The sequence below is a fragment of the Schistocerca nitens genome, chromosome 6 (assembly GCF_023898315.1).
Source record: "Schistocerca nitens isolate TAMUIC-IGC-003100 chromosome 6, iqSchNite1.1, whole genome shotgun sequence".
NCBI classification, from domain to species: Eukaryota; Metazoa; Arthropoda; class Insecta; order Orthoptera; family Acrididae; genus Schistocerca; species Schistocerca nitens.
In genome coordinates, this window is record NC_064619.1 from 50,620,448 (window position 1) to 50,630,171 (window position 9,724).

The following is a 9,724-nucleotide window of genomic DNA, read 5'->3' on the forward strand; positions in this document are numbered from 1 at the left end:
TTTTATCCTTTTTTTCTACGTATGCTCTATTTGTATTTATATACACATGTACATAGTACACATTAATATTTACACCACACACACAGTCACACACACAAAATCACTTACACTATGATAAAAGGGTCATATTACTACTCTGCAGGTTCTCTCCCTCTTTCTCTCTCTCCCTCTCACTCATTCTCTCCCTCTCATTCATCAGTTCCCCAGCCATTCTATCGCTACCAGTGAGTAGTGTGAGTATGGGAGAGTTTCAATCCCATCATCACAAATGATCCTTTTATCGTCATGAGGTGACAGACCGATTTTAGACTGCAGCACAGTGCACACCTCATGTCCTCTTGATCAAATACTGGTCTGCCGTACCATATGCGACGGCTGCAGTGCAGCACAGCGATCACCGCTATACAGGCACCGGAAATAGTCTTTGTTAGAGAGGGCTCTCGATGCCATGCAATGCGCACCCTTAGCCCGGCTCTGGGTGGCACGTTCCAATGTGCCATACGTATACATTTTTGAGTGTTGACCTACAAACTCCACAATCGGCAAACCATTCACAATGGTCCTTCATAAGGGTGATAACCTTCTTGTTCCGTGGAATAAAATGATAAGACTTATCGTCCACGTATGAGGACATGTCGAATTCATTACCATGGCACCTCATTACTTCATATGCACTGCAGCTCACCACCCAATAGATGAAGCTATCTGTATCCATATAGAGTAATTTAGGATCTGCACAATGAGTTTTCGCAAACTCATAATGAAAGTGGTACATGTGGAATTTGGATAGGCCTAGTATGCACATCCCCACATAAATAGGTTTTGTAAAATCTACTGCAGTCTTCACCATCTCCACAGCAACAAAGTTCTTATTGAATATGGTGACCTGCTTAAAATTCGGGCCGGCCGGAGTGGCCGAGCGGTTCTAGGCGCTACAGTCTGGAACCGCGCGACCGCTGCGGTCGCAGGTTCGAATCCAGCCTCGGGCGTGGATGTGTGTGATGTCCTTAGGTTAGTTAGGTTTAAGTAGTTCTAAGTTCTAGGGGACTGATGACTTCAGAAGTTAAGTCCCATAGTGCTCAGAGCCATTTGAACCATTTTTTTTAAAATTCGGTCTGGCAATTCGTTTTCTTACGGCATAACGCCCATCCCATTCGGTTATAATCAAAATTTCACGTCGTTTCGTCAAATTCTCCATCGTTTTACCGAAAACTGAATTATTGATTAATTTATAAAAATTTTCCTCAAAGTCACACTTCATGGAAGCTCTCTGTCTCATATTCAAATCAATATAATCCTTCGACCAGGGGCACTACTTGAAGGAGATAGCCCAGGTGATTCTAACCAGCTCCAAACCCACACTGAGACACTGCTGGAGATTACGATAATTAATAATGTATCTCCACTTATCTCCCAGCATTGTCATCAGTTTTGGCGAGGAGCATTCCTCGCAAAACTAATTGCTCTGGACACAGCACCAAATCGGTGTGCGCATCATGCAAGCTAATAGGATATGTGGCTTCTGCCTCCACCACATACCCTACATCAGAATCAGCTGCCATACTCCCCATGATTTTTCCACCTAATCCTTTGCATTTGTCTTCGTGCACCCATCGAAACTCACCAGTCGGCAGTGATTGCTGCATGGTTTACCCATATTATTTATTTACATCAGGTACGTTATGTAACTAGAATCAAGTTGAACCTGTCACCCATCCGTGGCTTATATGCCTTCACATGCCTGTGGATACATCGGCAAAGTCCCACACGGATCCCTTGCACAAAGACAAGAAGCATGTGAGCACCGGGTAATAATTCAATGCTGCACTTCGTTTTCTTGAACATTGCGTCTCAAGACAACCCAGGCGCCGTGTAATAAAAGACGGAATCCAGAGAACATGTGGCCATGCATAGACTCTGGAATTTCTCGAAAACATTCACAAGCAAGTGGACGTCTGCATCCATGTAAAGCCGTGGATACTCTCCTAAAGTGGAGATGTTGAATTCCCGGCAGACATTCATGGCATGCTCATACTCTGCATCAATTATGGCAATGCTGTAAGGTTGCTGGAGAATGTAGTTATGTTGGATAGCCTGGTTTCATTGAGTTTTGCCATACTGTCTGCATACTCATATGGGAAAACCCCCTTCCTAGTCACAAGTTGAAACTTTTCCTTGTCAGGAAATGCAACTCGAGTGATATGCATGTCCTCCAGAGGTAGAGTTTCAACGAGTTTCTGGAGTGGCACTTGCATAAAACGTGGCGTATGAAGGAAGCGAAGCATAATTCTTGGCGTCATTCATTTGGAGAATAAAATGTATTTCTTGACGCTCTCAGGTAGGACACTGACCTGATTTTTCTCCCAACCGAAATCAGCCAAGTACTCAACTAGAAAGTGAGCGACATACCCGCTCAAATTATGGAAAAAAATGAGTATGTGCCTTGCTAGCTCATACTTCAAATTGCACGCATTGTGAGTTGCACCATGGAACTTCCCCATAAGATGACAGTGGTCCCTACGAGTAGTTTCCGCTTTTCTTTCTAACAGCAGCCCACAGATATGACAATAAACTACGTTATTATCCAAATCTTCATTCTCATTCGATTTGGTCATGGAGACATTGTTACTGTAAAGTTTATCAACCTCCCATGAAAATTTTTCGAGCTCAGTGAGCAGCCAAACTGCAGCATTATACCCAACATAAGATTTGTAGCAGTTAAGACTGGAATCGTTGGACAATACACTTTGATACACTGCCGCATATAGTACGTGTTTCTCTGTAAAAGTGGTGTGGGAGGCTGTAGGGACACCTTCACAGCAGGTCACAGGAGCGGAAAGCAATTCAAAGTCGGAATACACTACAAACGGGTATTGCACCAATGGTGAGCATTTTTAATTTTTATGAATTCGTTTTGCTCAGTAGGCATAACCGGACCATTGGAAGCGCAATCTACTAGATGCGCCGGTAATAACTTGTCTGAGGAGAAATAATTCAGGCGCCTTAATCAAATATGCTGTTTATGTTCTTTTTTTAACAATTGGCTGTAAAGGAGTCTTTGATCCAAACATAGTGATAATTATCACCTTCCGAGAAGAGCAGCATTTTTATGTGCAACTCACGCTCACCAGCAAATTTTGAGAAATGGAGGTGGCCGACGACAATATGCTTGTCTTGCTCATCTGACTTGCTTTTCTTCTCCAGGCCATAAACATAAACTGATATTCCGGTATTCTGCACCTCAAATTTAGGTATACCCTGGATCTTGACGGGGAAGTCGATACCATCAAAGTTATAACACCCACGAATATTATCACCTACATGGTATGTACTGGGACGCTCAGGATGATCTCCATAATTGCAATTTCTTTTGCAAGCCAGGATTGACCACGTAAATCAAGCGTGACCGTTTCCATTTTCGAAATTAATGCATGCCGTCTTGTTAGCTATATCTTTAGCAGATTATAGACAAGTGTATGGAAGACAAGTGTAGTATTTGGCTGAGTGCTTTAGCTGACCCTCTGACCTCCATCTCGGAAAACCGGGCCAGTATAACTCTCAAGGTGGATTTACGAAACCAGTCGGCGATTGACGTACTCCACGTTATCACATCATTTTCCCCCCAAAGATAATGAAGAGTTGTCTCTCCAACACCAGAATCAACTTTGGAGGGGTGCGATAATTCTATGTAGAGCACCGCACTGCTTTTTATGGCGGGATACCACGGATCATTGACTACCTTGAGGAGCTCCATGTCCACAACAAGAAGGCACGACCTTAGAAAACCAACAGGGTCGTCCTACCCTCCTGCCGGGTTCTCGATCCTCATGAATGAGATTCGCTCCTCAAAGGCGTCTGCAATGACCGAGTATTCTAACTGTGGTATGGTATCACTGACCTGATGTCCTTCACTAAAAGGACAGGAGAGAGAATTGTCACTAGCCACAGGATCTTCGGTATATTAATGCTATTCTGAGGCCACCACGTTGGTGATGGTGTTGGGGAGGGGCAAGTCGGTATGCGCCGACACACACATACCTTGCGTTTACGCCAATTCTGATGAGGCTGATATGATGATGACAGAGGAGGATGCTGCAGTGCTACCAAGTCAGAGCGAAGGGAACAGCCAGGCTGCGGTGGTGATTAGCGATGCTGCTGTTGCTGCTGCTGTAGACCCGACCCGGTAACTTGAGGGGTGGTGGTTCGTTGCTCGGCCCTCGGACGCCGGAGCGGCAGTGCCGGGGCGGCGGCGGCGGCTTGCCGCGCTGTGTCTAGCGGCGCTCTTATAGGTGATGCTTGCCTTACCAGGCACAGCTTTGGGGAGGAAAAAGGTTTGCCCACCATCAGTATGTGCGCCATACCGCGTTCCGCCTGCGGAGACGCGACCACTGTAGTAGAAGAGATAAAACAAATAATAGTTAAGTACATTGCTTACTGCTGCTGGTGCAGTTAAAGAAAGAATTCTGACGATTACAAGGTTATAAACGGAATGAGTAATTACATTTTTCGCTCTGGCTCCAAGGCATTAATACTTCATCAGGCGACTCCACCACACCCTCAAAGAAGTCATCATCATCATCATCATCATCATCTAATAGGGCCAGATCAGAGCGCCTTTCATCCTCTAGTTCAGTAGCCCTTTGTCTGACCCATTCAGGCATGTCATCATCCGCATCAGAATCGACATATGGCAATTGGTCTGTCTCGGCTACGACAACAATAGCAAACAAGATATATAAACCGAAAAACAAATATGAAATAAGGAAATTTTAAATCGCTACTATACAGGAACAGATTACAATGAAAATTATACTCACCACAGGAGGCTGGACTTTGAGAATCTGCCACGGTCCAGCCCCCTCATGTCACTTCTCATACTCCAAGATAAAATCCTGGAGTTGTACTGTAACAAGGAGACGGAATTAATAAGTCGAATTTAAAATACACACAAAAATTTACACTCGAAATAGAAATTATTTACTCACTTGGTAATCCTGCCTCCAGAACTCTACGCCTCTTGCTGCAGCACTCTGAAGCGTTTTTCCAGCTACATCTCTTCATCTTGGGGAGAGAAAAAAACAAATACACAGAGAGATGACGGAACGCAAAACAAGGCCGGCAGCAGCGGACTGAGGACAATGGAGGTTGGTTGTGGGTTTATATATAGAGCAAGGCGACCAATGAGAGAGGTTCATTTGAATGTACAGCCAATGAGAAGCTTTTATGGAATGTTACTATTTATGAAAGCGCTTGATGCGACCATTGTCTCTCTCTCCAAATAACAAGAATGCTTTTATGATTAATGGGTTTTCACAAGCATGCACATATATGATGAAGGCTTTCAGTGGTGGTAAGTTTACAGTTTCTGAGACGTATGTTGAAAGCAGGACATCACGACTTCTGGGAAGGTTAACACGTGATTCCTCGTTAAGACCATCAGGAAGAATGCAATAGGTGTCATTCTGGGATATTATCGCAAGCAGGTCATGTTAGGACAAGAATTTCCACGCAGACAAGCTGAGACATCAAGAAAGCTCCAACAAAAGCAACAGTTAACGATTTCTATGATACTTTACCAATTCCGAGAAGGGACTGATAAGTAATGCATGGGCTGTCCCGTTAAGATCGCGAGGAAGAATGCAGTCGGCGTTATTCTGAGCTATTTTCGTGAACAGGTCCTGTTAGGACCAGAATTTCCATCCAGACAAGATGAGACATCACGGAAGCTCCTACAAAAGCGACGGTTAACAATTTCTGGAGCACTTTACTATTTTCGAGAGGTAGACTTGGCTCTTATTTACATAGACATGTGACATCAGTATAACATTGAGAACCTTTTGGATGTGGGTGAGCCGCTATGCAAACCTCTCACGCTTGTCAATTAAACCTGCACTGGCCCGGCACGTACGCATGGTGGCTGAGTAAACACTTACACGGCCAGAGGTGTCTCGCATGTCCTGTTAGGATCGCTAGGGCAAATGCACCCTGAGCTATTCTGGGAAGCATTGCAACACATTTCTGTAGCGCGTTCAGAGGGGAGACTTGGCTCTTATTTAGATAGACCTATGACATCAGTATAACACTCGAAAAATTCTAACCTTATACCCGAAAACAGACGCGACGTTCGCCTGCAGCAGCGGCCTGAGAGCAATGGCTCCCTTTGTAGGGAAGAGTTCACTGATGCATTGTGGCTGACGATAGTTCGAAAGCGATTTTTACATGCAATGAGTGCTTGTGCACTGTGTAGTGTCGGCAGACTTGCCAACACTACGCACACTAATTGAAAGAGGCGGCCAAGATGCACGCGCTAACTCACGAAGGATGGAGTGAGGTCTGAAACAGGAGACTTAATGAATGCTATAAAGAAAATACGTAGCTTTGGAATATACTTAACTTTTAATGCTTCCTTTGGTACATCTCTCTTGACTATACAAATGAGACTCGTAAGATACATGCACTGATACAATTGGCGCCTTGCTAAGTCGTAGCCATTAACTTAGCTGAAGGCTATTCTAACTGTCTCTCGGCAAATGAGAGCAAAGGCTTCGTCCGTGTAGTCGCTAGCAACGTCGTCGTACAACTGGGACGAGTTCTCGTACGTCTCTAGAGACCTGCCGTGTGGTGGCGCTCGGTCTGCGATCACACAGTGGCGACACGCGGGTCCGACATGTACTAATGGACCGCGGCCGATTTAAGCTACCACCTAGCAAGTGTGGTGTCTTGCAGTGACACCACATTCCTCCCCCGCAAATCGGCGAACGGTCGTGTTATAAGGCTTCCGCCCGCCGTGGGGAGGACCCCATGTTGACGTATGCAATGAGGCGGGGAGCCTAACAACAGGCGAGGCTGTGCCACCCGCACCCGGCCATTCGGTCCGAGGGGAGCTAGGAAACGCCTGAAAACCTAGTCCAGGGTGCACGTCAACATGCGGTGTATGCGCCCGTTGAGAGACAGGAGGGGCCGAAGGATCGACCTCCATTGCGTCGGGGGATCCGACGCGCGATGACGACATCTGGTCCGGAGCGGGCAAGAGTTCCATGGCGGAGGACATCTGGTCACGGTAAGCGATCGGCGGCGCGTGACCCAGGGAGGCGCTCGGCGGCTGCAGCGAAGCGGCCACTGCGGGCGGCGCCGGCGGCGGCTGCGGCTGCGGCGGCGGCGCGACGCCATGTGGCAAAATGGAAGGCATCGTCGGTAACACCTGGGGATGAGGCGAGCCAGTAGATGGGTCCCCAGGGCACTGACCGGATGGCACCGTCGCTGAAAGCTGACGGGGAGCGGCAGAACCCAGGCGACGACAGAGGCGCAGCTGATTGAGATGCCGACGCACCTCATCAGAGGCCCCCAAAACCAAATACATCGCGCGGCCGAGGCAGCGAAGAATGCGCCCTGCGAGCCAACGCCGTGAACCGCGATAGTTGCGATAGAAAACAACGTCGCCAGGAGCAAAAGCAGTAGTCTGCCGCTGCACTGGAACCTGATGCGGCGGATGCAGCAAAGACATCAAGGTTCGATGAGGACGACCATGGAGCAACTCAGCCGGCGAGCGACCATCGCGGGGCTGAGAGCGATACGAAGACAAAAAGAGCAACAATGCGTCCTCCCTAGAATGCGACTCTTTCAACTTCAACATCTGTGACTTGAAAGTCCGGACCAACCGTTCAGCGGCACCGTTTGACTGAGGCGAAAACGGCGCGGATGTCAGATGTTGAATACCATTGGCCTTGCAGAATGACTGAAATTCTGCGGACATGAATTGTGGGCCATTGTCGGAAACAATAGTCTGGGGAAGACCTTCAATGCAAAAAATAGCGGACAACGCTTGGATGGTGGCAGATGACGTCGTGGAAGACATCCGGACAACAAATGGAAAATTACTGGAGGAATCCACCACAACCAACCATCGAGCATTCCAGAATGGACCAGCAAAATCGATGTGCAAGCGTTGCCAAGGGGAAGTGGCTGTCGGCCATGCAAAGAATTTCCGCGGCGGGGCGGAATGTTGTTCGGCACACGCCACGCAAGAAGAGCACATATTCGCAATCGCAGCATCGATTCCGAACCAAGTACAGTGCTGACGAGCAAGTTGTTTCGTGCGCACTATACCCCAATGTCTGTGGTGAAGAAGCCGTAAGACAGAGGACTGTAACGAACGTGGGACCACGACTCTGGATTGATCATTATCCGAACGCAACAACAAAACACCACGTTGTACAAAAAGTCTCTCCTTGTGAGCAAAAAATTGGCGAACCAGCGGATCCTCGATCCGTGACTTTGAAAAGGGCCATTGCGTAGCAACAAAACGCAAAACAGTAGCAAGGACAGGGTCAGCAGCTGTGGCTGTAGCGACACGACGAAAATCAATCGGAAACGATTCGACGACGTCATCGGTTTCCGAATCAATGAACATGCAAGCAAGTTCGGAGGAATCGAATGCTCTATCCTCAGCAACAGGCAAACGGGACAACGCATCGGCGTTTCCGTGCGTAGCAGTGGACCGATACAAGATATCGTAGCGGTACTGCGAGAGGAAAATAGACCAGCGAATTAATTTCTGCGCTGTACGTGGAGGTACAGGCTTGTTCGGATGAAAAAGCGATGTCAAAGGTATGTGGTCTGTGATGATGGTAAAGTGACGACCATACAAGAAATCGCGAAACTTTGTAACACCAAACACGAGAGCTAAAGCTTCTTTCTCTACCTGGGAATAATGGCGTTGCGCAGACGAGAGCAATTTTGAAGCAAAGGCAATAGGACGATCATGCGATCCATCTTTGTGTGCAAGCACAGCACCGATCGCGAATTCCGATGCATCGACCATCAACAAAAGGGGTTTCTGGGGATCGAATGGCGTAAGGCAAGTATTTGAAAGCAACGCCGATTTCAACTGGCGAAAAGCGCGTTCGCATTCCGTCGTCCAGACGAACGGAACACCTTTACGGCGTAAGCGATGAAGCGGAGCTGAAATGGAAGAAGCGCGCGGCACAAACCTGGCATAGTAGTTAATTTTTCCCAACACACTCTGGAGCTGTTTCAAGTTCTGTGGCGAAGGCAACTCCTGGATGGCACGGAGGTGCTCTGGACTCGGATGTATGCCTTGGGCATTAATGACATGTCCCAAATATGGTAAGTCACGAGCAAAAAACACACATTTGTCCTTCCTCAAGCGAAGACCATTTTGTCGCAAGACCTGAAATAACGTTCGTAGGTTGGCTAAATGTTCGTCTTCTGTCTTTCCGGAGATCACAATATCGTCCAGATAGTTCGCAGCAGTAGGGACCGACGCACAAACAGTTTGTAAATACTGCTGAAACAATGCAGGGGCGGATGCACACCCGAATGGCAGTCTTTTGAATCGGTACAATCCAAGATGCGTGTTAAACACCAAGACGCGCTGGGATTCCGCATCCACTGGTATTTGCAAGTACGCATCTGCTAGGTCCAATTTCGAAAAGTATTTACCCGGGCACAGTTTATCAAAAAGATCTTCCGGGCGGGGCAAAGGAAAAGTTGCAGTCACAAGTTGTGGATTCACAGTTGCCTTGAAGTCCACACAAAGTCTCAGTTTACCGGAAGGTTTTGGCAAAATTACTAAGGGTGAGGCCCAGAGAGAAACCTGCACACGTTCAATTACACTTTGAGATTCTAAACCGTTTAATGTTCTTGCGACCTCATCACGCAATGCGTGGGGAACACTGCGCGCTCTGAAAAATTTCGGTTGCGC